The following is a 21,603-nucleotide window of genomic DNA, read 5'->3' on the forward strand; positions in this document are numbered from 1 at the left end:
GGTACATGCATCCACCCTCCGTCTCATGGAATCCCTGGAGAATGGCGTATTTTATCACAGCCGTCCACAATACGAGCACGAAGAGTCTCTACATTTGGTACCGGGGATGCGTAGACAAGAGCTTTCAAATGCCCCCATAAATGAGAGTCAAGAGGGTTGAGGTCAGGAGAGCGTGGAGGCCATGGAATTGGTCCGCCTCTACCAATCCATCGGTCACCGAATCTGTTGTTGAGAAGCGTACGAAAACTTCGACTGAAATGTGCAGACCTCCATTGTGCATGAACCACATGTTGTGTCATACTTGTAAATCAAATCAAATGGGCATCTGCCAACTCCGCATTTGTAAACATTGCACTGACTGCAAAACCACGTTCGTGATGAACACTAACCTGTTGATGCTACGTACTGATGTGCTTGATGCTAGTACTGTAGATCAATGAGTCGCATGTCAACACAAGCACCGAAGTCAACATTACCTTCCTTCAATTGGGCCAACTGGCGGTGAATCGAGGAAGTACAGTACATACTGGCGAAACTAAAATGAGCTCTAACATGGAAATTAAGCGTTTCCGGACACATGTCCACATAACATCTTTTCTTTATATGTGTGTGAGGAATGTTTCCTGAAAGTTTGGCCGTACCTTTTTGTAACACCCTGTATATTGAGCAAGCAGTAAAGGTAACGAAAGAAAAATTTTGAGTAGGAACTAAAACCCAGGGAGAAGAAATAAAAACTTTGAGGTTTGCCGACGACATTGTAATTCTGCCAGAGACAGCAAAGGACTTGGAAGAGCAGTTCAATGGAATGGACATTATGTTGAAAGGAGAATATAAGATGAACATCAACAAAAGCAAAACGAGGGTAAGGGTATGTAGTCAAATTAAATCAGGTGATTCTGAGGGAATTAGATTAGGAAATGAGATACTTAAAGTAGTAATGAGTTTTGCTATTTGGGAAGTAATATAACTGATGATGGTCGAAGCAGGGAGGATATAAAATGTAGACTGTCAATGGCAAGAAAAGCGTTTCTGAAAAAGAGAAATTTGTTAACATCGAGTGTGGATTTAAGTGTAAGAAAGTCGTTTCTGAAAGTATTTGTATGGATTGTAGCCATGTATGGAAGTGAAATATGGACGATAAACAGTGTAGACTAGAATAGAATAGAAGCTTTTCAAATGTGGTGCTACAGAAGAATACTGAAGATTAGATGGGTAAATCACGTAACTAATGAGGAGGTGTTGAATAGACTTGGAGAGAAGAGACATTTGTGGTGAAAGCTGACTAAAAGAAGGGATCAGTTGGTAGGACACATTGTGAGTCATCAAGAGATCACAAAAATGGTTCAAATCGTTCTAAGCACTATGGGACTTAACGTCTGTGGTCCCCTAGACTTAGAACTACTTAAACCTAACTAACCTAAGGACATCACACACATCCATGCCAGATGCAGGAATCGAACCTGCGACCGTAGCAGGAGCGCGGTTCCGGACTCAAGAGCCTAGAACCGCTGGGCCACTCCGGCCGGCAGAGGGATCACCAATTTAGCACTGGAGGGGAGAGTGGGGGGTAAAAATCGTAGAGGGAGACCCAGAAATGAATACAGTAAGCAGATTCAAAGAGGTGTAGGTTGCAGTAGTTACTCGGAGATGAAGAGGCTTGTATAGGATAGAGTAACATGGAGGGCTGCACCAACTGAAGACCACAATAACAACACGAAAGAACAAAATTTTTGTTGTCCATGGAATCCATATAGTAATATAGACTGGTGTGTGAAACTTGGCGGAAGTAACTCTCACATGATGTTTCACTGCCAAGTATCATAGCTCAATGAAACTTGGACCATACATAAAAGGAGCTGCTGCAGTAAGGTACAGGAGGTAAATGAAACAAACGTCCAATGAGACGAACATAAATGACACTTTTATTCAAAGACAAATATAAAAGGCAGGACGTGGTTATTAACAAGGTGTGTGATCACCACAAAGGGCAGTGCCTGCTCCATCTGCGGTGTTCGAAGTGGTCGTGCATTACCATCCATGAACATGCGGTCAGGGGCAAATGCATTCCTGAAAAGATGCATTTTGGAAATAAATACAGTGTCGTAATAACGATGACAGGTGGGTGTACAGTGTTCAAAGATTAGGAGGTCAATACGCCAATATAACACACTTCCCCACGCCGCAATACTTGTACCACCAGAACGATCACGTTGGACAGTGTTCCTGAATGCAGGTGTTCCCACCTCTCGCTGTGCGACGGTACGTCCAACATTGTCGAACATGATCGTTCTAGTGGTCCAGTTATTGTGGTATAGGGAAGATTAATGTTACATGGGAGTACTGACTTCCAGATCTTACAATATGATACAGTCACAGTCAACGTAAAGAGTTCTACACTGTGCCACACCATTGACAGCTAAGATACAATCATAAGAAGTACTATCGCCAATATTCTCGACGGTGAATGTTACACAGAAAGGAAAGAAGATGTGCCCCAAGCTGGTGTAATAGGACCTCCAATATTTTGCATCTCACGCTGGTGTCACTGCTACCTGGTAGCAAGTGCTCTCTCTGTTAGTGCTCATTCTGCCCACAACGCAGTCACGATAGGTAGGATACTGTGTCATAGTATAGATTCTCCTTAGTGTAAATGGATTAGAATATTTAATGACTCTATGATACATATTCTTAAGAATAGTTTACAAAGGATGACCTGAGATGAAATTTTTAACGAAACAAACACTGACATAAACTTTAATTCATTCGTTGATAAATTCATATCATTATTTGGAAATAGCTTACCTCATACACTAATCAGAAATCACATTAAGCAAAAAAACTTGCACCACCACAGAGATTTATAGCCTATTGTGAAAGGAAAAGGTAAATTACCTTTTTGAAGACCAAGTAAAGATCATACAGTAGTTGCACACTACAAAAACTACTCGTAATTCTTAACAGAGATTATTAAAAAGTCTAGGAACATGCACATTAGGTCATAAATCGATAGATCCGGCAACAGATTTAAATCTGTATGTAACATAGTGAAACAAGAGACAGGAGAACAGGTCACAGAACCGGATAATGTCACTACCGAACTGAATGGGAGGGCTATTAATGATGAGTCACAGGTAGCAAATATATTTAATAATCATTTATTAAATATAGTAGAAATTATAGGGACAAACAGTTCAAGAGAAAAATCACAGCAGTTTGTTGAAAACGTAACTCTCATAAAATTCAATAATATGGATGTCCCACCCACTGCTCCTTCTGAAGTTAAGAAACTTATATATTTTCTTAAAAATAAAAGCTTTTCTGGATTTAAAGGTGTTTCCAACAGGTCACTAAAGACTTGTTGCCGTATAATAAGCAATTTTTTCCGAAATATGTAATGCATCATTAACTCAGGGATTTTTCCACACGAACTGAAATACGTCATTGTTAAACCCCTCTATAAGAAGATGATATCAGAGATGTAAATAACAACCACTGCGTTTTACTACTGATATAATTTTCCAGAGTTTTTGATAAGATAATATACTCTAATATTTCACCAGAGCAACAACAGTATCCACAGTAAGTCACAGTCAGGGTTGCTGAAGATTTGCTCAAAAGAGAATACAATTTACACGTTCACTCACCAAATTTTATAAACATTAAATAACGAAATAGCACTACTTGGTATTTTGTGACCTATATAAGGCACTTCACCGTGTGAATCATAATACTATTTTCATAGATAAACTAAGGTTTTATGGAATTGAGGGTATAGCCAACCAATCGACACTGTCAAATTCAACCAAAAGAATGTAGAAAGTTGTACTTAATGATTCTACAATTGTAAGTAGCATAGATTCTTCCGACTGGGGAGAAATCCACAAGGCTCAGTCTTAAGTACACTATTATTTCTGATATAAATGACGGACGTTCCGTCTTATACACAACAAGTAGAATTAGTTCTTTTTGCAGATGATAGTGTCATCATTTTCGTCATACGAAAGGTAGACACGACAGTAGAAGAGATGGTAAATAATATTCTTAACAGTATTATTAAACGGTTTTCCGCAAATGGTCTCACTCTTAGTTTCATAAAGACCTAACATATTTGGTTCTGCTCATCTATAGGTACTACACCAATGGTAAGTGTTCTACATGATGAGAGAATAATAATAAATATGTGAAAACATCACAAATTCTGGGTGTCCATACTGGTGAGAATTTAAAGAGAATGAAAAAATATTTTTGGAGTACTGAACTTAGTTCAGCCACATTTTCATTTCGAATCATTGCAAAACTTGGGAAGAAACATAAAGGTAAGTTGAGATTTTTACATATTTTCATTCAGTAACTGCATGTGGAATAATTCTCTATGGTAACTCACCTTTAAGAAAGAAAATCGTAATTTCTCAAAAACGTTCTGCAAGAATAATATGTGGTGCTCACCCAGGATCATCCTGTATACACATGTTTAAGGAGTTAGGCATTTTGACTACTACCTCACTGAAAGTTTATAGCCTTAAGAAGTTTGTTCCAAATAACACACTACAGTCAAAAGGAGCAATGTCGTACATAATTACGACACCAAATGAAAAAATGGCAATTATTATTCCACATTAAATTTGTCTTTAGCACAAAAAGGGGTGCAGGATGCTGCCGCAAAAGTATTTGCTCATTCACCCAATGATATAAAATGTCTGACAGACGGAAAAAAGTTACATCTGAAAACAAACTGAGAAAGTTGTTTCATGACAACTTGTTCTATTTTGTAGGAGAATTTCTATTTTTGTACTGTGCAAAAGGTGATGAGCAGGAATTACAAATTCGCATCTGTATTAAACAAACCACTTGTAAATGGTCAGCATGTAGCGATAATTACAAATGAATGTTTAGTGTAAACTAACAGAGTAGAGGACTTGTCAGACAGAATCAGCAGCGTTATAAGATGGTTGGTTCACAGACGACGCAGTTTTCTGCAGGCATTGGTGATGGTTCGGAGATGCATATCTTTAAATGTGGACAGATGTAACATAACACCTTTAACAAGAGTATTGGAGAACATAGTGTAAGTGTTTACGGTTTAATGCTAACAAGTGGAACCCGCCTAGCTCGCTCCCTGATATATTCGAAATTTCGCGTGGCGAAAGGGGGTTGAAAATAAAGGGACATCTGTATCGGCTTAGGTGCCAACACTCAACAGGTTTTCTAGAAAATGAGGGCCAGACTTTCGACGTGTTGCCCATCAGTCCACTAGCTCATCGCATGACCTAGTGAGTTGGTGGTGCAGTGGCTACGAACACGGTTTCGAAATTGCCCATCCCGTGTTCAAATCCAATGTTATGTTTTGTATTTCTTTTTTTGACGCGAAAGTATGTCACATCAGCATTTTTTATGACATCGTGAAGTCCAATGGAACTACTGACAAAAGAAATAAAATAGATTTTATCGTTGATTGTACATAACCTTATATAATCAACGGTAATCGAAAATTAAAAACATAAAAATACTATTATTTCAAGTTTTGCTTTTTGATTTTTACTTTTTTTGCTTCAAAAGAACCAGTACATTCATAAAAACATTCAGAGCATTAAATTGGGCGCACCACGAGCAACCTGCAAAGGCACAGTCACATTTTTTTATGTGAATATCATTAGGAAAACAGCCTAGCAATGTGGTAACAGTTTCGCGATAAACCAAGCATCTCGAAGCATTTTCTGGGACGCTGGAGCCTGCAAATGATTATGGCCCAAAGTGTGTGCTTCAATTGCATCGCTTTTACTTGTGATTTCCTTTTGATGCGCGGTGAGAGTAGAGTACCCGCGAATGTTGTTCTTCACTTGCCATTAAAAGTATGCGTCGCAGAGCTTACATAACGGCGTGTACTTTGGCGGTATCAGTTTTGATGAACATGTCGGTATTCTGATTTCATCGGCAAGCAGAGCGTCGTGTAAGTATGAATCGTTTTGCCTACCGCACGAGTCAATAATGTACAGAAATGGTGCCATTTTCACGAAAGAAAATGCAAAGAGATTATGGTCGTATGTAAAGAACAACACCGGAAAGACACAATCAACATCTTCAGTGCGCGATAACAGTGGTGATGTTACTGATGACAGCGTCACTAAAGCTGGGATACTAAATAGGGCTTACCGAAATTCCTTCAACAAAGAAAACAAAGTAAATATTCCAGAATTCGAACCAAGAACAACTGCCAACATGAGTAACTTAGAAACTGATATTCTCGGCGTTGGGAAGCAGCTTAAATCACTTAATAAAGGAAAGGCCTCCGGTCCTGATCGTATCCCACTCAGGTCTCTCTCAGAGTACGCTGATACAATTGCTCCACATTTAGTATAATCAAAATACAACCGATCGCTAGTTGAAAGATCCATACCTAAAGACTGGAAAGTTGCACAGGTCACGTCAATACCTAAGAAAGAATATTTATAGATTTCCAGAAGGCTTTTGTCACTGTACCTCAGAAATTACTCCTAATAAAATTTCATACCTATGGAGTATTGTTTCAGTTCTGTGAAGGTGGTTAACCCTTGTTGACAAAGTCTATTTTTAATAAGGTTTCAAATCTTTATTTCTTTCGCCATTACTTCCATTGTATTTCACGATAAAATGTTGATGTGATACTAGGTGTGATCAAAAATTAACACGAAGCGCGGTGGTGCAGTGGTTAGCGCACCTAACTTGCAACGATTCAAATACGCTTGCGGCCACCTTGATTTAGATTTACCGCGATTTCCCTCAATCGCTTCAGGCAAATGCCGGGATTGTTCCTTTGAAAGGGCACGGCCGACTTCGTTCCCCATACTTCTCTACTCCGACGGAAGTTCTATGGGGTTTTTCGCGGATTGTGTATACAGAGAAGTTGCAGCATTAGAGAATTGCAGCGAAATGCAGGAAGATCTGCAGCGGACAGGCACTTGGTGCAGGCAGTGGCAACTGACTCTTAACATAGACAAATGTAATGTATTGCGAATACATAGAAAGTAGGATCCTTTATTGTATGATTATATGATAGTGGAACAAACACTGGTAGCAGTTACTTCTGTAAAATATCAGGGAGTATGCGTACGGAACGATTTGAAGTGGAATGATCATTTAAAATTAATTGTTGGTAAGGCGGGTGCCAGGTTTAGAGTCATTGGGAGAGTCCTTAGAAAATGTAGTCCATCAACAAAGGTGGTGGCTTACAAACCACTCGTTCGACCTATACTTGAGTATTGCTCATCAGTGTGGGATCCGTACCAGGTCGGGTTGACAGAGGAGATAGAGAAGATACAAAGAAGAGCGGCGCGTTTCGTCACAGGGTTATTTGGTAAGCGTGATAACGTTACGGAGATGTTTAGCAAGCTCAAGTGGCAGATTCTGCAAGAGAGGCGGTCTGCATCGCGGTGTAGCTTGCTGTCCAGGTTTCGAGAGGGTGCGTTTCTGAATGAGGTATCGAACATATTGCTTCCCCCACTTAAATCTCCCGAGGAAATCACGAATGTAAAATTAGAGATTCGAGCGCACGGAGGCTTTCCGGCAGTCGTTCTTACCGCAAAGCATACGTGACTGGAACAGGAAAGGGAGGTAATGACAGTGGCACGTAAAGTGCCCTCCGCCACACACCGTTGGGATGTAGATGTAGATGGGACCGATGACCTCGATGTTTCGTCCTCTCCCCCGAATCAACCAACCAACCGAAAAGTAACGGGAGTTTTTTTTTTTTTTTTTGGCGGCTGTGTACATCGGATTTTTAATTTTTATTTGTACTGTTGGTGCACAAGTTCCTGATGTATGTTTGCATTTTCATCTGATATGACTATTTAGTTTTAAATGACATTCGAGAAGGTTATATGTGTTTCCGACTGCCCGATGAAATTTTGGTTTCGGAAAAGATGGATCAAAGAATGTGCATTAAATTTTGCTTCAGCTGTGGAATAAAGAGAAGCACCGCAGTTGAAATGTTGACTGTGGCTTTTTGCAACTCTACTACGAATAAGACAAGAGACTGCGAGTGGTGTAAATGTTTCAAAGAGCGTCGAGAAGACTTCGAAGGCGATGACCGTCTGGACGCCCTAGCGCATCAATTACTGGCGCCAGTGTGAAAGGAGTCACCAGATACGTTGCTGATGATGTCAGCATATCCTTTTGCTAACGCCAATCATTTTTTCTTTCGGATGTTTTGAACATAAAATGTGAGCCAGCAAAGTCTGTTCCGAAATTCTTGAATTTCGACCAACAACGACGTCGCGTAGACATCGCTCAGAAACTGTTGAATGAAGTCGACAACGATCCAGAACTTGTAAAGAAGATTGTAACAGGTGACGATACATTTGTATAAGGGTATGACGTCGAATCCAAGGACCCGTCGTTGAAGGTTCTTGTCACTGCTTTTACGATTTCAATGGAACAGTGTATTATGAGTGCCTGCCTTACGACCTTACGATCAATAAAGAGTATTACCTGGAAGTTACGCGCCGTTTGAGTGCAGCAGTCCGAAGAAAACGACCGGAATTGTGGCAAAACCACTCGTGGAAAGAGCATCACGATAATGCTCACACCTCAATGCATTTAGCGATGTTTTGGCATAAAAGTGAAACCGTTATGTTGCCTCAGCCACCGTGTTCACCGGACATAGTCACCTGCGACTTCTTTCTATTCCCGAGGCTAAAGAGAACGCTGAAAGGACGTCGTTCTGCCACCATTGATGAGACAGATAGGCTGGATAAAATTTAATGGCAATGCGGTTGCAATTCATACAGACTTTATTGACAGACGTTCACCGTATCACACACACTCAACATAATAGCACCATATCTCGATCACCTTCCCGTACGCAGATGGTGGGCGCAGTACACCATATTATTTATATAAATGATATGCCCTCTAGTATTACAGGTAATTCTAAAATATTTCTGTTTGCTGATGACACTAGCTTGGTAGTAAAGGATGTTGTGATGTTGTGTGCAACATTGGCTCGGTTTCAAATAGTGCAGTACATCACATACGTTCATGGCTCGTAGAAAATAAACTAGCGCTAAATCACAGTAAGACTGAATATTTACAGTTTCTAACACACAATTCAACAAAATACAACGTTTTAATTTCACAGAATGGGCATGTGATCGGTGAAACTAAACAGTTGAAATTTCTAGGTGTTGAGATAGTAAACCGTTGTGGCAAGCCCACGTTCAGGATCATGTGACACGGCTTAATGCTGCCATTTTTACTATTCTAACGGTATCTGAAATAAGTGATCGTTCGACGCGAAAATTTTTCTACTTTGCTTATTTTCGTTCGCTTATGTCGTATGGTATTATGTTTTGGGGTAGCTCTTCAGAAGCTCTCAGGGTAGCCCTCAGAAACGGGCGGTTCGGGCAATAAGTGGCGTAAATTCACGAACCTACCCCTGCTCATTGGGGTATTCTGACATTAGCCGCTCGACACATATATTCTTTACTGTTGTTTCTTGTTAACAATATCAGCTTATTCCCAAGAATAAGCAGGTTTCACTCAGTTAATACTCGGCAGAAATCCAATCTGCGTTTGGATCGCATTTCTTTAACTCTTGTCCAGAGAGGCGTGCAGTACACTGCTTCATCCGTTTTCAATAAACTACCACGAGAATTCAAAAATCTTAGCAGTAATCCATGCGGTTTCAAATCGAAACTGAAGAGTTTCCCCATAGATCTCTCCTATTCTGTTGAGAAGTACCTTGAAAAATTAAGATGATTCTTATGTTATATTGTTGATTGCATTTACTTAAACTTATGGCTTGACTTTTTTGGGTTCATAAGCATTTTATTTTATCTGTTATTACTTTCATGTTGTAATTTCATGTACTGACACGTTTCGTGACCTTTGAGATTTGCTCCCCAATTTGGTACTGCGGAACTAGACGTGAAATTAAATAAAAATCAGCGCATCCATCTCTGTCGATGTCTCTCAAGGACCACCCTGTGGCACGGATTACGTTTTATCTTGTGTTGTAACACTTGCCACGAAGAGGTTCCTTCATTTTGGGAACAGGTCGTAATCACACGGACTCATATTGGACGAATGCGGTGGATCTTCCAGCATCTCCCACCCCCACACGTACGCATGAGCTCCTGCACGGCGTCCGCCATGTGGCGCAATGCGTTGTCATGATGGAGGACGGGATGCAGTGCCCCTTCACTCTTGGTCCACTCACGTTGTTCTTCTTTCCCAAACATATTCTTAGGGCGCTACAACTGGCTTCCTGCACTTCCAGGCAATACACAATGCCACTGTAAGTAGGCTGTTTAGGTTTTTATATTGGTAACGCCACGTAGCGCTCTGTATGAAAATCACTGGCTGTGCTGCGTGCAGTCTGTGGCTGGTTTGCATTGTTGTTGGCCATTGTAGTGTTGGGCAGCTGGATGTGAACAGCGCGTAGCGTTGCGCAGTTGGAGGTGAGCCGCCAGCAGTGGTGGATGTGGGGAGAGAAATGGCGGAGTTTTGAAATTTGTAAGACTGGATGTCATGAACTGCTATATATATTATGACTTTTGATGACTATTAAGGTAAATACATTGTTTGTTCTCTATAAAAATCTTTCATTTGCTAACTATGCCTATCAGTAGTTAGTGCCTTCCGTAGTTTGAATCTTTTATTTAGCTGTCAGTAGTGGCGCTCGCTGTATTGCAGTAGTTCGAGTAACGAAGATTTTTGGTGAGGTAAGTGATTTGTGAAACGTATAGGTTAATATTAGTCAGTGCCATTCTTTTGTAGGGATTTTCGAAAGTCAGATTGCGTTGCGCTAAAAAATATTGTGTGTCAGTTTAAGCACAGTCATGTATAATTGTTCTAAGGGGACGTTTCATATGGCGACCCTGCCCCACTGACTCAAACCCAGCCGTCGCCGCCCACTGACTACTTCAACTGACCTTTTATTGTCAGGAGACATGATATGTGACGCACATCCTTCACGTTACGGCAGTGTTGCCACTACTTTTTATCCAACCCACATAGAAACGGAATCGCTGAAGGAGCTGAGCACCATAACAAAAAGTGAGTTCCTTTCCAAGATTGGAAAAACCTCTCCCACAATTGTATTATATCTGAGGTGGATTACTTTGAAGGAGACAGAGTCGGCTGTGATGAATAAATAAAGATTCTTTAAGGAAAAAAAAATTGCGTTACTTTTTGCCATACGTTGTATATATCCGCGACATAAGAGAAAACAGACATATGATTGGATTTGAACACGAGAATAGTGACTTTACGTGGCGGTCTCATTTTATGCAGTTTCTTACAAGGGATAACACAGTCGAAATTTGGCAGGGTAACAGGAGGATGAAAGCAGAGACCTCCTTGTACTGGCTCAGGTGCCAAAACGTAATCACTTCCGAGAAAACGAAGCTCAAAGTTTCGGAGCGGCTTCAGCCTCACTTTCGAGACTATGATCTTGACCACTGCGTTATCAGAGCACTTAGTTTTCAGTCGAGCGAGGAGGACGCTGAAGACGCGTTGACACTTTGAGCGCCACTATCTTAGAAGTTATCGCGTTTTGGCACCTAAGCCAAAATACGAGGGGCGTTTGAAAACTCCGAACAATGTCCGAGAGATGGCACCACCGACGCGTATCGAGGCCATGTTTAGTTAGTAGCATCTTTGGAAAGAACCCACACCAAGTTTCAGCAATATTGGTCTATTTCTTTGTGTTTGGTATTCGTGTGAATCAAGGAAGCCTCCAACCTAGATGGACAGTGCCAGAGAACCAGTACAAAACTGGAGAGAACGTATACTACACGAAGCAAAGCTCGACACTTGGCGTCACTGCCGCCATGTCAAACCAGGGCAAGCTGTCAAACTGTTCACCTATACAGAATAGTGCCGGCCGTTGCGGCCGAGCGGTTCTAGGCGCTTCAGTCTGGAACCGCGCGACCGCTACGGTCGCAGGTTCGAATCCTGCCTCGGGCATGAATGTGTCTGATGTCCTTAGATTAGTTAGGTTTAAGTAGTTCTAAGTTCTAGGGGACTGATGACTTCAGATGTTAAGTCACATAGTGCTCAGAGCCATTTGAACCATTTTATACAGAATAAATACAATTACGATTTATGGATACAATGCGACGCTGACTGAATTTGATTTATGGTTCACTGTTAATATTTCTTTCTATCTGCTAATCGTTCCGGTCAAGAACAATTTCACAATTATTCTGCTTTGTGTACATACGTAATTTTCGTACTTTCGCACCGCCGTTACTGAAACTTGGGACATAAGGAAAGCAGGAAAAGGTGTGGGCGGGGCCTAATCAGTTACCGTTGGTTGCACAGTAAACACATACACTTTATTTAAGGAAATAATTTTCTAAAAAACAATCATTCTTAAAAAATTGACTGTAACACAAGCTATACTGACGGCTGAAGGCCTTATTAAGAAATAATTCAAAATTATTTGTCGGCTGAAGGCCACAAGCAATATTTCAGAAAAATTAGCGGCAGAAGGCCTGAATTACAAATGAGGAAGAGAGTTACATGTTAAAAATACCAAAGTAATTTTTAAAACAATCATTAAAAAATTGACTGTAACACAAGTTACACTGACGGCTGACGTCCTAATTAAGAAGAATTCGAATTATTTGTCGTCTGAAGGCCACAAGCAATAGGAATAATTTAAACAAAACATTATTTTTTTAAACAGTTGACACTATCAGACCAAATAAAGGAGGGATTGATCCACAGACAGTGCTCCAAAGATCGACCTGGGAAAGTCCCTCAAACGTTAGTAAGATGAGACAGGCAGCCCAGTTTTATACTCACTTAACAGGATGGCAACTCAAACCAGTCACAGCTTAACGCAAGACCAACACTCTCGCAAAATCTACCTAACGTCCGATGGCCAGTACAATGATGCAATAACCATGCCAGGCAGACGGGCGGATTACACTCTTGACATCGTAAAACGACAAACATTATACAAGAGAACATGTTCAAACGCAAGAATAATCCGAGTTAATCACAACAAGTTGCCCCCACGAACCCAGTTCGCAGACAGCGTTAAAATGACTGCTCATTCAAAACCATACTAGATAAACACGGAGCCGCGAAAACCATTCCACGAACAACTCAAACAATACTAAAACCAGTCACTGTGGAGCAACAAGGAGGTAGTGGCGCCAGTGAACGAACTAAGAAAACGAGAGGTCACAGTCCGAATACACGACGCCAACCTGTCAACGGCACAAACGAGAGCTGGAGCACGGCTCAGTTACAAATTACAGATTATACTTTTAGGTGGTTCGATGAACCCTCAACCAGGCACTTACATGTGATCTGCGAGAATCCATGTAGATGTAGATGTAAAAAAAAAAACTTACTTCTGTCCAAGAGATTTTTGCTTTCACTTTGCGCCTTTTATTTCCTGAATGATGAGGCACAAATGAGTAAAACGTTGATGTGAGAAATTTTTTATTATAGTTGTCTCACCAGGTGGGTAACGGTATTTCAGGCGATGAGTCATGTGACACAAAATGCTTCTCTTTCTACATCCAACGAGAAAAAAAGCTCCCGTGCACATCATAGCAGCAAAACTGCTAAACCAATGCTTTGTTCCACATTTTATATAAATTAGCTACAGACAGACAAAAAAAGGCTTTAACAATTTGCGTACAAGAATTTTCAGAAAGGAAGATGGTCGAATTAGTAACAGATAAAGAGCATATTTAATTTTGTATTTATTATTTTGTTTCATTCAACATATACATTCAACATGCCACACACTGACAAATGTTATTAGCTTGCCCAAGATTTATGTCGTGCACTCATACCAGAATTGTTGTCCTGTGCAACACGTATTGCTTTCTTTGTCTGTGCTTGTAATATACGCTGGTGTCCAAAACTAAAGGTACAAACCGAAGTTTTTCAAGGTTGCGTTTATTTTTCCACACAACAGGTGATAGTGAAGTAGAAACAATATAAAGAATACAGAACATGTTGGCCGGCCGCGGTGGCCATGCGGTTCTAGGCGCTCAGTCCGGAACCGCGCGACTGCTACGGTCGCAGGTTCGAATCCTGCCTCGGGCATGGATGTGTGTGATGTCCTTAGGTTAGTTAGGTTTAAGTAGTTCTAAGTTCTAGGGGACTGATGACCACAGATGTTAAGTCCCATAGTGCTCAGAGCCATTTGAAGCATTTGAACAGAACATGAACAACTGCAACATGCATAACGGCAGACGAAAATGTTCTTCGTTTTCTTCCATCTTAACGGATTTACACACACATTCCGACAACTCGTTAATGCGCTCAGTATGGGCTGTGACCACCTCTGGCAGCAACACAGGCCTGACAAACGACGGGGTATGCGTGAATGATGTCATCAATCTCATGTTGAGCCAATAACGACCATTTTTCCTGCAGGGCTGTTCGCAAACCTTGGAGAGCGGTCGGTGGACGCTGACGTGATGCAAACCGTGTCCCACTGAGTCGCAGACATGCTCTATGGGATTGAAATCGAGAGAGTGAGCAGGCCACGTCGTGGGTGCAATATCTTCTGTTTCCAGGAAAACGTCAACCACCCGTGCTCCATGAGTTCGTCCAGCAATACGAAGTGTGGACCCACAGCACCTCGCAAGAACCACACATGAGGTCCCAATATCTCATCACACGATACCTGACAGCAGCCGATTTAACCGTACAAATTCATGAAGAGGTGTTCGAGTGGTCAACATAATCCCTGCCCGCCCACACTATTAGGGATCATCCTCAATATCGGTCTCTTCCCACAGTGGTTTGGTCCCGAAGTTGTGTTCCACGTTGCTTCCAGATGCAAATCGGTCGGGAATCACCGTCCAGACCAAATCGGGACTCACCTGTGTAACGAACATTTGCCCACTATTCGACCGACCAGGTGACGTGTTGACGGCTCCACTCCAGACGTTCCATTCTGTGAAGATGCATCAGATGTACACGTACAGCAGGTCTTTGACATATAAGGCCACTCTGCCAAATCCTTCTGTACACAGTTTGCATCGATACAACACGTCCAATGGATGCTGCTAGGTCAGATACCAGTTGCCGTGCAGTACTGAGGCGGTACCGTTGTGCCCTTACAGCCAAATAACGATTCTCTGTTTCTGATGTTACACGTGGTCTTCCCCGCTCTGGTCTTCGGGACAGTTTCGATCTCTATAAACTGTCACCACATCCGAGAAACAACAGAACGATTCACATTAAGCCATCAGGCCACATTCGTTTCTGACCTACTTTCATTCTTTCCATGACCCTCCACCACAGAGACCATGGTAGGCGTCTCCTGTGTGGCATACTGCATCGTCTGTGACTGTGTACACAGCGACTGTGGGTGTGGGACTAGCCAATAAACATTATCTCGTTTGATAGGTACCATGACGTCATCGTTAGCGTTGTCGTCTGTTGACCATAATTCCGTTTTCCGTGCAGGACACGATCGTACTGACATCTGTTGACAGTTTGTACGATTATATCGTCAATTACAGACAAGACGGAGAAATAGTGGTTTGTTGCTTTAATTTTGGACACCAGTGTAATATGAAGACTCATAATAGCAGTCCGTCGTATTACCTGTAATTCATACAAGTCTTCACAATCAACAACACATACTGGCCTATGTGTCGTGCGAAGTACGTTGGCTTGTTCACCAAATAAACAGCACACAGAGTTAATAAGTCCGTCATAAAAAGACTTTGAATTCAAAGTAAATGTTTCCAGAGCAGAATGAAGGCCAGTTCTTTACTTAGTTCACTATACTCCGAGAATTCATTTTAAACACCACTATTTTACAATTGAGAAAAAAAAGAAATCTAAAGTTAAACCACTAAAACGTCAATGAAGTCCACTTTCGAGATTGTGATTCAAGCTGGTTCTTTTCTTCAGCATTGCAATCAATTGTGCCATGTTTTCCACTTTTTTCAAGTCACTTTGTGTGCAGTATTCTCACGTTTTTTTTATGAGCACCACTGTTCTGTCAGATACTTTATTCTGACCATTAGCATCATATTTAGCATGGCTGACATCGGATTCTCACAGAGTATTTGTTTGAATCTCATTCGTTTCCTGAAACCAAATGAAATCAGTCCATCAGCTAGATTTACTAGCTACCACATCATAAAGATACATGACCAGCAATGTGTGTTGTGGACTGCCAAGACAGCCAATCCACTAGGAGTAAGCCGAAGGGCACGCGTTTAAGCTCACGCAGGCTGGCGTGAGGTCTGGAACAGGTCAGGGAAATGAGACTAGCAAAAATAGTACGTACCTGCTGGAATACTTAACTTTAATCCATAATTGGTGAACCTCGCTGTTGACGGTACATGTTTTACAGCATCAATAGTAACTGGTAATGGCGCCTTGCTAGGTCGTAGCAAATGACGTAGCTGAAGGCTATGCTAACTATCGTCTCGGCAAATGAGAGCGTAATTTGTCAGTGAACCATCGCTAGCAAAGTCGGCTGTACAACTGGGTCGAGTGCTAGGAAGTGTCTCTAGACCTGCCGTGTGGCGGCGCTCGGTCTGCAATCACTGATAGTGGCGACACGCGGGTCCGACGTATACTAACGGACCGCGGCCGATTTAAAGGCTACCACCTAGCAAGTGTGGTGGCTGGCGGTGACACCACAATGTGTATCCTTGTTGCTAGTTAAATAGACTGTTTTACCTCAGAAACCGTTGTTGTCTTCTCTGATTGGTATCCAGTCGCAGTTTTACAAAACATTGTTCAAATGTGTGTGAATTCCTAAGGGACCAAACTGCTGAGGTCATTGGTCCCTAGACTTACACACTACTTAAACTAACTTATGCTAAGAACAACATACACACACCCATGCCTGAGGGAGGACTCGAACCGGCGGCAGGAGGGGCCGTGCAATCCGTGACATGGCGTCTCAAACCGCGCGGCCACTCGGCGCGGCTGCAGTTTTACAGGAAAACTGAATGCATTAAGTACAGCGTCATCTTTCAGCAGTTGTACGAGAGTAATCCCAAAAGTAGGGTCTCCTATTTTTATAAGTACCGTACATAGAACTGTTTGTTTCTACAATGGTTTACATCAGTTTACAGCTTGAACATTTAGCTGTTTTTCGACATATTCGCCATTTCTTTCGATGCATTTTTGTAGACACTGTGACAGTTTTTGTATGCCCATGTCATACCAGCTCGCCACCATGCTGTTCAGAAAGTTATGTACCTCTTCTTTCACCTCGTCGTCGGAGCTGAATCGCTGGGACCACAATTAATTCTGACAGGTACTGGGAAAAAACTCAAACGGATAATTCAGAACTGGAGAAGAGAAACGTCGAGCAATGGCGTACCCATTCTCGATGACAACGCTCGCGCACACATTGCTCGGCAAACCGTTGCTCTCCTGCAACAGTTTCAGTGGAACATAATCACCCACCCACCCTATAGTCCTGACTTGGCGCCCAGTGACTATCACCTGTTCCCTAGGTTAAAAGAACATTTGGCCGGAAAGCGATTCAGCTCCGACGACGAGGTGAAAGAAGAGGTTCATAACTTTCTGAACAGCATTGCGATGAGCTGGTATGACATGGGCATACAAAAACTGCCACAGCGTCTACAAAAATGCATCGACAGAAATGCTGATTATGTCGAAAAATAGCTAAATGTTCAAGCTGTAAACTGATGTAAACCATTGTAGAAATAAACAGGTCTATGTACTTATAAAAAAAATAGGGGACCTTACTTTTGGGATTACCCTCGTATGTCTGTTCATGGTCGAGATATATACACTCCTGGAAATTGAAATAAGAACACCGTGAATTCATTGTCCCTGGAAGGGGAAACTTTATTGACACATTCCTGGGGTCAGATACATCACATGATCACACTGACAGAGCCACAGGCACATAGACACAGGCAACAGAGCATGCACAATGTCGGCACTAGTACAGTGTATATCCACCTTTCGCAGCAATGCAGACTGCTATTCTCCCATGGAGACGATCGTAGAGATGCTGGATGTAGTCCTGTGGAACGGCTTGCCATGCCATTTCCACCTGGCGCCTCAGTTGGACCAGCGTTCGTGCTGGACGTGCAGACCGCGTGAGACGACGCTTCATCCAGTCCCAAACTTGCTCAATGGGGGACAGATCCGGAGATCTTGCTGGCCAGGGTAGTTGACTTACACCTTCTAGAGCAGGTTGGGTGGCACGGGATACATGCGGACGTGCATTGTCCTGTTGGAACAGCAGGTGCCCTTGCCGGTCTAGGAATGGTAGAACGATGGGTTCGATGACGGTTTGGATGTACCGTGCATTATTCAGTGTCCCCTCGACGATCACCAGTGGTGTACGGCCAGTGTAGGAGATCGCTCCCCACACCATGATGCGGGGTGTTGGCCCTGTGTGCCTCGGTCGTATGCAGTCCTGATTGTGGCGCTCACCTGCACGGCGCCAAACACGCATACGACCATCATTGGCACCAAGGCAGAAGCGACTCTCATCGCTGAAGACGACACGTCTCCATTCGTCCCTCCATTCACGCCTGTCGCGACACCACTGGAGGCGGGCTGCACGATGTTGGGGCGTGAGCGGAAGACGGCCTAACGGTGTGCGGGACCGTAGCCCAGCTTCATGGAGACGGTTGCGAATGGTCCTCGCCGATACCCCAGGAGCAACAGTGTCCCTAATTTGCTGGGAAGTGGCGGTGCGGTCCCCTACGGCACTGCGTAGGATCCTACGGTCTTGGCGTGCATCCGTGCGTCGCTGCGGTCCGGTCCCAGGTCGACGGGCACGTGCACCTTCCGCCGACCACTGGCGACAACATCGATGTACTGTGGAGACCTCACGCCCCACGTGTTGAGCAATTCGGCGGTACGTCCACCCGGCCTCCCGCATGCCCACTATACGCCCTCGCTCAAAGTCCGTCAACTGCACATACGGTTCACGTCCACGCTCTCGCGGCATGCTACCAGTGTTAAAGACTGCGATGGAGCTCCGTATGCCACGGCAAACTGACTGACACTGACGGCGGTGGTGCACAAATGCTGCGCAGCTAGCGCCATTCGACGGCCAACACCGCGGTTCCTGGTGTGTCCGCTGTGCCGTGCGTGTGATCATTGCTTGTACAGCCCTCTCGCAGTGTCCGGAGCAAGTATGGTGGGTCTGACACACCGGTGTCAATGTGTTCTTTTTTCCATTTCCAGGAGTGTATATATGTCTTTAAAAATATCATTGCTGTACATGGAGTTATATTTCGACGGAGTCCCTTCGCACTGCATGCATCCATTTCTTTAGAAGTTCGGAGTGAGCTTTTGGAAACCTGAAAAGATTTTACGAGTCTTTGTAACTGCATTTGCCTTTCGCAAACATAATTTTCTTTCCATTATATTTAAGGAAACGTAAGTTATATGTGAAATTGAAGGCCACGTCCTCTCAGCCATCGATTACTGCATCCATATTTTTATTATTTGGGCAGCAAAATAACTGATGACAGCCAAAGGACAGGATATAAAGTATACACTGATAAGCCTGAACATTATGACCACTACCCACGGCGACGGTGGGTGCCGCCTGTTGGCAATGCGGGCACGTGACGCGACAACGAAAGTATGTAGCGGACCAGACACGAACGGGTGATCACCCAAGCGAAGATTTGGCCTGCAAATGGGAAAATCCATTGAGATATGCCACTTTGACAAAGGAGAGACTATTATTACGCAGAGTCTGTGAATGAGTATCTCGAAAACGGATAAGCTGGTCGACTGTTGACGTGCTACTGTCGCGAGCATCTACGGAAAGAGGTAGAACGACAGTGAAACTACCAATAGGCGCCAAACGGTTGGACGACCACGACTCTTCACAGAGCGTGGGGTTCGGAGGCTTGTCTTCTCTGCAAAGTAGATAGTGGTTATCTGTGACATCTCTACCGAAAGAGCGCAATTCTGGTGCACGCACAAGTGTTTCGGAGCACACCGTTCATCGTACATTGTTGAACATGGAGCCCCGCACCAGACCACCCCTACGTGTTCACATGTTTAACCCAACGACTTCGTCAATTACGACTGCAGTGGGCATGGGACCTTCGGCATTCGACCGTAGATCAATGGAAAGGTGTCCGCTCATCGGGTGAATCACATTTGTTTTACACTATCTCGATGGTTGCCTCCACAAACGCCGTCATCGAGTCGAACGGCGGCTCGAAACATACAGCGCGCTGCGGATGCAGGATGACGGGAGCTGTATTATAATATGGGAGACTTTCTCCTGCGCTTGCACAGGACCTGTGGTATTAATCGATGACAGGCTGGCAGCTGTGAACCACCTGCATCCCTTCACGCTTGATGTCTTCCCCGAAGGTAATGTCATCTTTCAGCAGTAAACCGTCCGTGTCTCGGAGCCACAACTGTGCTACAGCGGTTTGAGGAGCATTATAGTGAACTCACGTCAATGTCTGGGCGACCAAGTTTGCCTGATGTAAATCCTATGGAACCCATCTGGGTCGCTATCGAGCGCCATCACAGCATATCCAAATCAGCGGACCGTTATTTACCCAAATTGCATGACCTATGCTTAGTCATGTAATGCCACATGACTCCACAAACCTAGCAACAAGCTGTCGGATCACTGATATGCAGAATCAGTGATATATTTCGTTCCAAAGACTAACGAACAAGCTGTTAAGCAGGTGGTCATAATGTATTGGGTCATCAGTGTAGACTGGCAATGGCAAGAAAAGCATTTCTTAAGAGGAGAAATTTGTTAGCACCGAATACGGACTTAAGTGTTAGGAAGTCTTTTCTGAAGGCGTTTGTTCGGAGCGTACCCACGTCTGGAAGTGTAAAATACGCGACAAATAGTTCAGACGAGAAGAGAATAAAAGATTTTGGAAAGTAATGCTCTAGAAGAATGGTGAAGATTAGTTAGGTAGACCGCGTAACTAATGAGAAGGAACTGAACAGAATTGCGAAGACAACGAACTTCTGGCATAACTTAACTAAGAGAGAGGATCGGTTGATAGGACATATTCTGAGACATGAAGGGATTGCCAGTTTAGTACTGGAGGGAAGTGTTAGGGGAAAAAACAGTAGAGGGAGTCCAAAAGATGAATACAGTAAGCAGATTCAGACGGGTGTAGGTTTCAGTACTTATTCAGAGATGAAGAGGTTCGCTCAGTAGAGTAGCATGGAGAGCTGCATCAAACCGGTCTTGGACTGAAGACTGAAACATCATTTTAGCCATTTTTGTTTAAAAAATGGGACATAATGCGTCCGAAGTACTATATCGATGCATAATAAACAGCGAGCTGTAATCCAGTTTCGAAGTGAAAGAGTTCTTCCACACACAGAGCACCCTCTCGTTCAGCATGACAATGCAAGACCACACACGAGCGCTGCGACATCCGTAATAGGCCGACGCCTTGGCTTCACTGCCATCGAACACCCTCCATAGCCCATACAGTCCCGACTCGATCTCATCAAATTTTCAGTTGTTTCCTAAACTTAAAGAACAGATTCGAGGACTTCACTTTCATAGTACTAAAGCGTGAGATGAGATAAAGGGCTGTTGATAAAATATCTATATATCGATATTTCTAGAGAGAATATCGATATATATAGGTAACATTTTCTCCCCTGATATATCGATAC

The 21,603-nt window shown here is 43.1% G+C and overlaps 1 protein-coding gene across 4 annotated transcripts in view; it reads left to right on the plus strand.

The window, feature by feature from the left end:
* LOC126194902 (uncharacterized) overlaps positions 1–21,603 on the plus strand; it is a 51,000-nt gene that overhangs the window by 5,067 nt on the left and 24,330 nt on the right. The window lies entirely within an intron of this gene.

Source organism: Schistocerca nitens, chromosome 7 (assembly GCF_023898315.1).
Source record: "Schistocerca nitens isolate TAMUIC-IGC-003100 chromosome 7, iqSchNite1.1, whole genome shotgun sequence".
NCBI classification, from domain to species: Eukaryota; Metazoa; Arthropoda; class Insecta; order Orthoptera; family Acrididae; genus Schistocerca; species Schistocerca nitens.